Below are 9227 nucleotides of genomic sequence, written 5' to 3'. Positions count from 1 at the left end.
CTGCTTTGATGTGACATAGGTGCATAAGATGGTAATAAGATGTTGGCCACACCCATTTGATAAAGCTCATGGAAAGACAAATTTAACCTTCTAGTGTAAGAGGTTGTATCAAGTGTACGTGTGCACACATCAATTTTTGATCAGTTAACGGTATCCCCACTAACATACATTTTCATCCCCAAGTGGCTGTGAGTCAAGTTTTTCACCTTTTGCTTTACATTCTTTCACCATGCCCCTTGACTTCATGGAGTCACTCTCTATTCTACTTCAAAGAGATTTGTCTGTTTATTATCCCAATTGTGTACAGAAGAAGAAAAAGAAAAACCTTTTAAATAGAGCACTGCAAATTTGCCCAGAATATATATCATTGTGTAGAAGAATGATTGTGCCCAAGAGCAGACCTGCAAAATCCCATTCATTTGCAGAGAGATGTTCTCAGTTAGAGAAATGTCTCAAGCTCTGTATCTTTCCATAGGGATGAGCGTTATTCTTCCTCTGATAAAGAGACATTTGTCAGGTGACACATCAATTTTCAATTAATTAGTACTCCAATTTTTTAGACAATGAGGGCTTCATTTTATTTCAATAAATAAATCCCTAGGGGACTCAATAAATCATAGGTGACTCAATGCTGTAAAATATTTTAGTGTAAACTACATGAAGCCTGCCTCAAACTTGATAAAAATCAAGTCTTCTTCAAATTAGGGTACCGATCTCGTTCTTCCCAGGCATTGTCACTGTCACTTTATTTATATTTAGATGCTCTAATTGTAACTTGGGAATAGCTAACAAGAGTAAAGGATCCAGCATCAGAGTACTGGCTGTCGATTGAGGATGGTAAAGACTGAGGTCCTGGTTTCCCAAACCCTATTTTTGAGTTGATAGAATTCAGATCAAAAGAGAGGCAGGGAGACTTGTCATTGTGGTTCTGAGGGACCACCTCTGCTTACATATACCACTTAGGAAGAAAAAGCAAAATTGAGTTATTATTCACGGGTTTCTTTTGCTTCTCTTATTCCTATACTCTCATCTGAATTTTTGAATAGTCATGGTGATCAGATCCGGACAGGCAGTGTCATTTTTGCATGAGACAATCTGGTGTCTGTCTTGTTTGTTTCACCTGGTAGGTCAATGGCTTTCCATCAGCACCCGCACTGCTGTGCAGAGTACAGCATGTGGCAGCTGGACATCTGCAGGTGATGGTTTCCAGGTGTTAACCTATAGAAAATCACTGAAAGTCAATGCAGATGTCAGAGCTCTAGACATTCAGCTGCAAAAGCCTTTGCAGGCAAGGTCATGGTTTTGGTACTTGTAGGAGAAGCCAAAGAGAAACTCTGAAAGCACTGCCCCCATTGTCCCAGAGGGAGAGCTGACAAAAGTTTGCTGCTCCATTGCAGAAAAACATTGCACATACATAAAATGTCCACTGTTCCCTGAGACAAGAAAAGAGTTTAAAGTGTGCATTTGAAGGAAAACAAAAACTACCTCTTGAATGTTGTCTGCACATGGCAGGTAAATGAGTCTTTTCTAAGTGAGGGCCCCTTTGTCTCTTGGCAACCCAGCATTTATTCCTTCATGCTCAGTGATGAGAAATTTCCCCCTTCCAAAATTCAAGCCATCTGCACTATTAGCAACATAATCAATCCTAGCCAATAAATCACCCCACCCACTATTCTTGACAACACAAATTCTGTAGTATGTTAAAACACTGTAATAAATGACAACGTGGTATGATCTATGAGACCTCTTAGCGTTATCCATTTCATCCAGCTGGGATGATTATGGCTTCCAAAATCTTCATAATTTTGAGAACTTATGTGTGCTGAACAGACTTTGAAAAATGTGTCAGTTTTCTGGGATTTTAAAACCATTCACCCATGGAAGACACACTCAGCTTTTCTTGAAAGAAGACATTGGGATCAAAATGTGTTTTCTGCGGCCAAGCAGTCAGAGAGTTAATAAAAATCAACAGTCTGGAAGCTAGTTAGTAACGCAAAATGGCTTCTTATAGTAGAAAGTAAAACTTTTTCCTTTTTGGCTTGGCTTATTTTGTATATAGTTCTATTTCTTGAAGTCATGTTTTACAAATGAAATAGGTTGTCTTTTGCTGTGAGAATATTTTTTATATAGTGGCTTGCAAATATTAAGCCATTGATATCCTCAGTCTCCTTAGGGCAGACACATTGGGAGCATTCTATTTCAAAAATCCAGAATCAATGTACTAAGCCTGCATCCACGACTTCCCACAATTAAAAAAAAATACCTTGTGCAAATTTGCACTGAATGACTCATTATGAATCTTCTTGATTATTTCTTCACCAGGTAACTTTTCTTGAGAATCTACCAACTTCTGCAATAAAAATAATGTATGGTGATTCCCAACACCAGAAATGATATCCTATGTACACTTATGAAAACCCCCCCGGGGAACTTGTGGATTAACTCTTATCAGTAATAGAGGAGCTATGAAATATTTAAAGGGAGATATAAATAGGTACCTGGAAGCCATCACTAGGCACATAATATAATAGATGGCTTGAAGCTTTGTTTTAGTCCAACTTTGGCATTTCCTCTGCCAAAGTGACAGAGTGTCAATTATGTTGTACAGGTATGCTGCATCAAGAAAACATTATAAAAGGAAGGAATAAAGCCCAACTAGTATGCAAGATGTTGAAATAACAAAACTAGGGAGAAAAATTTAAAACTATAAAATATAGTACAAGTGGTAGAGCTGAGAGGAAGCTCTGTTCTTATGCAAGACTAGTAAATATTTACATACTGAAGTCAATGTAATTCATATGTCATATATTATTTATTGTCTAAGGATATACAAACACTTAGGTCATCCACACACAAAGCCATTTTGACAGTTCAGAGCACTAGGATTCAATGCATCATTCTATAGATCTTTCTTTTGAGCGACAAACTGTCTAATTTTTAAAATATCTTCAAAGGATGTTTCTCAGAATAGCCCTGCCTGATTCTCACCAGCATGCTCATCACTTGTCAATCAATAGATCAGTCAATCAGTCAACCAATCAATCAATCAGAACTAAATAGTCTTATAAACAATCACTCCAGGGCTTTTGTATTTCATCAAACAGTGAAATTAAAAAAAAAATACAAATTGAGAATTGACATAAGTTGCCAACATTTTGTTTTCCAAACAGGAATTTAAATAACAGAAACTACTAGTATTGTGTGCTTTTACCTGTGCTCAATAAAAGAAATTATGTTTTAACACCAAAAAAGAAATAGGGGTACATTTCAGATTAAACTATAGTCCTTTCCAAGAATGAAGAGTTGGCACCTTACACTGATATATATGTTTACCATGCCCACACACAGTTACACACAAACATACATACATACGTATTTTATAGATTCTAATCCACCAATCATTCCATATTATCAAAACTTTATGGATTCTGAACCACTGATCATTTTTTATATCATCAAAATTTGTTTGACTAGTGGTGAGCGGGATGGTCTGGACATAATTCCAACCTGGAATAGTCCTGTATACGGCCGTAGGATGATACTGTAAGAGATTTCCCAGTCATAATTCAATCCTAAAATATCAGCTAAAAGAGAATCTTGGGTTTTGACAAGTGCACCAATTAAGCTATTGTGTCTCAGCTCCAAACCTGCTCTTCTACCCATGGTGAAGCCTATGCTGGGAGTCTGCCAACTGAGTTTCTGCTTTGCCAGATCAGCCAATAAAGAGCACAAAAAGGGTTGATGGGAATGCAAGGCTACAGAAGCAAAAACAAAACACTTGTGAGTTCCTATTTGTTTCCCCATGAACTTCCCATGGGCTTGCTGACCACTTGCCCTGAGCATCACCCCAGCAATGCGTCTTCATCTGGGAAGTGGCAGTTCTGTCCCGTTGAACCTAGCCTGCTGTTTTTCTGGTATTTGCAGAACCAACTTGATCACACCCCTAGCAGCTGGCTGGAGCCCCTTCTCAGGTGACTCAGTCTCGGGCCCATGAGGCCCCTCTTCGAAGCTTCCAAATTGTAACAACCCAATCTTGTCTTTTTGTTTTCTCAGTCCTAATGGAGGCTGCTTCCTGCAGTTGCCACCTCCATGATTAGGACAGGAGTTGGCAAACTACAGTTTGTGGGCTGAATCCTGCCTGCTGCCTGTTTTTGTAAATAAAGGTTTATTGGGACACACCCAGGCTCAGCCCGTACATCTGAAGCTCCTGCTTTCTTGCTTCAACTATAGTCTCAAATAATCATGACAATACTGAGTCCGAACTACCTTCTATCTGGCCCTTTACATAAGTAGAAAACATTTGCCGATTTCTAGAGTTCTCTTTTAACCTTTTCAGTTACCTAGTTAACAACTTCATATCTAATTAACTTTTTTTTTTTTTTTTTGGTATTAACTTCTCGTTGTTCAAATAACTGGGAGAGGTTTCTGTTTTCAAACTGGTACAACATGAAACATTTGCAAATTTGCAAGAATTTGGCAAGTAAGAGGATTGTAAAAGAGACCCGGGTGGGGGGCGGGGGGAAACAAAGAAAATAAACATAGGTTAAAAGGACCTCCCTAAGATTTATGTATACATATAGCTGATTCACTTTGTTATACAGCAGAAACTAACACACCTTTGTAAAGCAATTATACTCCAATAAAGATGTTTTAAAAAAAAAAAAGGACCTCCCGGAAGAAGCCAGCAAATCACCAGATTCCAGAATTGGCACATTCCTAATGCTAAAGAAAACAAAATGAAAGTTTTGTACCAAGGAGAAATGATAAATGGTCAAGAGAAACTTTTTAATTGCAGATACTAAAATCAGATAAACCTGTGGCAAGCATATTGGTGAACAAAACAAGTACCATTGCCATGGAGACATACCAACAACACATCAAAAGGACAACTGAAAATGAACTATAGGTCTACTGAGCACATTTCTTCACTCTAGTAATTTTAGTAGGTCTTATGAAAGTTGGAAATATGGGCTCAGATTACATCTCCATACAAGTCTACATTCCTTTTCTTTATATGGCACTTTTTTTTTTGGTTATATATTTGAAAAGCTATATGAGAATGAGAAAAGAAATATTGGTATCTACTCATTATTTTTATTCCATCTTTTGACAGGAACCCATTAAGGTATAACTAGTGGGAATAGAGTTTCAACATGATATTCCATTAGGCAACTTATTTTGGGCTTCTTATTAAGAAGAAGTGTTGCCTAATGTACTGCTCTAATGACTAAATCAGGTTTTTCCTACCTGGTACACAAGGAAAGCTTTGTTGGCTTTCAAAAGTAAATGTCAGTCACTACAGAGAGATATCAGTTTGTCTACCATCTCTGGAGATTTTGTTAGCAGTACTTCTTTTTTTTTTTTTTTTTGCGGTACACGGGCCTCTCACTGTTGTGGCCTCTCCCGTTGCGGAGCACAGGCTTCAGACGCGCAGGCTCAGTGGCCATGGCTCACGGGCCCAGCCTCCCTGCGGCATGTGGGATCTTCTCGGACCGGGGCACGAACCCGTGCCCCCTGCATGGCAGGCTCTCAACCACTGTGCCACCAGGGAAGCCTGCAATACTTCTTTTTATTAGAAGTCACTTTTATAAGACATTAAAACCTTATTAATGTTCTTGGTCACTAATTATTAGATGGGCCAGCTAGCCTATCAAGATTTTCCACCAGAATTTGTAGTTGTGTCTTATATTTTCTAAGAGGATGTTGTTTTATACATATACACACACATAGGCACACATATATGTACACACACACTTCTCAATGGAAAACAATTATTCCTCTTTGATGTTTCTTAATACATGTTTAATGTAAATTGGTAGCTGCTTTGTATCTGAAGCCTGCCATAGTCTTTAATTATGACAAAATATATGTGTATGATAGAAGTATGCATTGAAAAGAAATATAACAATTGGAGGAAGCTTCCAACATGCCTTTGGTATTTAGACAATTGAAAAATGATCTGATTTAATGATAGTAAAATCCCAGAGAAAGTATTTCTTATAGTATCCTTTCTGTATCAAGGCTGCCTTGGTATCAGGGGTTGATCAACTATGGATGGCCCATTGCCTGCTTTATAAATAAAAGTTTATTGGAGCACCGCCAGGCCCATTTGTTACATAGTGTCTATGGCTGCTTTCACACTATGATAGCAGATTTGAACAGTTGTGACAGAGACTATAAGGCTTTCAAAGGCTAACATATTTACTCTCTTGCCTTTTGCAGAAAAGGTTTGCTAACCCTGAACTATATAAACCCAGTATTTCTGATTGTATTATTTGACCTCAAACTGTATCCTGCCTTCTTTCATTAGTCTTCAAAGAGCCAAAGGTGGGAGATGTAAATTTATGTCGTCCCCAGTTTCAACGTTTCTAAAATGAATGCATTACATTTCATTCCATTTCTGGTATTCTGCTGCTGCTGCCTGTCTTGACATCTAAGCAGACTCATTCCCTTCTTTTCCCTCATCAGCCATACTCCTTGATGAGCAAGTCTTTCCCCATCCACTCCCCATGCATCTTCCTCTTCTCTCTCTTCAAATGGGCATAACTCCAAATCCTTCTCTAAACTGTTGTAATAATCTCTAATACACTCTACCTCCCTCCATGCTTTGCCTTCCGCAATCCATCCCCCCCCTTATAAATAGAGCAATCTCACCGGAATGCAAATTGAACATGCCACTTTCTTTATGCAATCCCTTGATTGTTTCTCGTCATCTCTAAGAGTAGTTCTTAACTGAGTTAACATGGCATGTCGATATGAGGAGAGCTGTTCTATGTTTGTTTATTCTAGATAGCTAGGTCTCCCTGGAATTAAAGAACTGAATTTTGAGATTTTTTTTTTTTGATGAATAAGAAAGAATTCTAGATTATCTCTTCATTTATCTTCACTCTCTGGGATTTAGACACGTTTTGATGAAGAAGGAGAAAATGGGATGAAGTTGCAATTAGCTCCCCTGAAGTTATGCAATAATAGGGCTCTGCCTGTGGAAGGATGGGGCACATGGGAATTCTTATGAGAACCAGTGGTCTATAGGATAAGGCCCAGAATCTTAGCCTGTCATGATCAGATCCAGGACAGCTTTCTCCATGGAATCTCCCATCAATTCATCATGTGATTATTCTGCCTGAGATGATGATCTATCCCTGGTTCCTTGGTTATCCTTTAGTCTTCGTCACTTCTGCGCACTTGGAATGCTGCTTCCTAGGCCTGCAAAGCCCTTCCTTGTTTTTTTTTTGCGGTACGCGGGCCTCTCACTGTTGTGGCCTCTCCCGTTGCGGAGCACAGGCTCCGGACGCGCAGGCTCAGCGGCCATGGCTCACGGCCCTAGCCGCTCCGCAGCATGTGGGATCTTCCCAGACCGGGGCACGAACCCGTGTCTCCTGCATCGGCAAGCAGACTCTCAACCACTGCACCACCAGGGAAGCCCCCTTCCTCATCTGATGCTTTAGGTACACCTATGTGCTTTCCAAGACTTGTTTTAAATAATTCCTATTCAAAGGCAGCCTTTTCTGATTTCTCCAGCCAGAGTTATACACATCCTTCTCAAATATGATGTTTATACTTTGGTCACAGTGACTGCCAGATATTCCCCCTACAAGCTGTGTGCACAATATTCAATTATTATATTGTCTTCCTTCTAGAGGGCCTCAACTGTTTTTTTTCCTGTCTTCTTTACATCTGCAGTGCCTGGGACCCTGCAATATAGTGGGGTGCCGAAGAATTACTTGTTAAATGAATGGATCTCTTTACACTATTTTTAAAAATCAGAGAAAACGTGAATGACTACTACTGTTACTTTGCTCTAGCCTCTCCTCAATAGGACTAAAACAGGTGAGAAACTTCACTCACACCCAAGAGTTATGAGTTGAATGTTACATATTTTAAAGCATTGATGGGTGAAGAGCCTTAACTCAAATAAATGAATTCTCAAAAGATGTGACTTCAGACTTCAGCAAGAGAAGTTTTTTGGAGTAACATCAGTCCTAGCATCATTTGCATTGAACTGTATCTTCCACCAACCAGGAAGGCCTCTATTCTATATGGATAGAGTGGCAAATTGAGGAAGAATTTTGGAGAATCCCATAAGGTTACATTGCCATATTTACACAGATTCTGAGTACAGCAGATGCCAGATATAGCAGAAGGGTTTCTCAAGAAAAGTTCGGGATCTTGTCTTAAATAAAACATACCACCTCCCTCTTCTCAATCCTGTACACATCAGTTGATGAAAATATCATGCTTAAAAAGCATATAACCAGTCATAAGCCAGTATTTTGAACTTTCAGGAATTTTTTTTAAACCAGAGTTTTTGTCTCTCTACATAGTTATTATGTCAACCACCTGATAGTGAAAATTCCAAACAACAAGCTTACATACTGCAATCTTATATGACTGTCTTTATTTTTTTTAAATTGAATTGACTAGCTATATTTTTCTCATGCAGTCACAGGGTTTAATTAGAGCTCATGACCTAGTAACAGTGAAATAGCAGGTTTTCACCTTAGAGTAGTTGTCTTAAAAAAAGACAAATCCATTATAGAAATAGTTTAAGAAATTTACTATGAGACAATTCAATCTGAACATGAATTGTGAGTAAATAGTTGATTCCTGAGTTTTCAATAATGGCACAGGAAATAATTAAACTTGATTAGTGACAAGAATCCTGGGAAACTGGCAATGCTAATGGGACTATTTTGCCCTCAAAATTTCCCTGAAAACATAGGGTAAGGCCATTAGTGCTGAATTTGCCCACCTGTAGCAAAATCGTTTCCTTAGGGTAGAGTAAATGTGAATAGAAACCATAGTGTGATGAAGAAAAATTCTGGGTTGATTTATGTGTGTGGTCTGGCTTGAAAGTGGGTGGCAGAGGTAAGGGGGAAAAATTAATGACCTTTCCAGGGCTCTTGTATTCCTCTAATTCTATAGCAAGAACTGGTGTGGTAAAATGAGGGCTACACGAAATCATAACAGGGAGTATCATTAAAACTTTCTCATAGAAATGGACGAAGAATGGGAGATTCTGTAGCATAATTTCACTGGAATGACATATATTATATAAATTGACAGTTGGATAGGGGAAAATAGGGTAAAGAAAGGCAAACTCTCGGAGTATTTGCCCAAATCCAACAGTTGGAAAATAGCCAAATAAGTAAACCTTATTAATTTTATTTAACACAGTGTTCCCTTAGTGCTTACTATATGTGTGACACTTTTCTAAATGCTTTACA

This window comes from Hyperoodon ampullatus (assembly GCF_949752795.1).
Source record: "Hyperoodon ampullatus genome assembly, chromosome: 10".
NCBI lineage: Eukaryota > Metazoa > Chordata > Mammalia > Artiodactyla > Ziphiidae > Hyperoodon > Hyperoodon ampullatus.
This window is presented reverse-complemented; position numbering follows the sequence as displayed.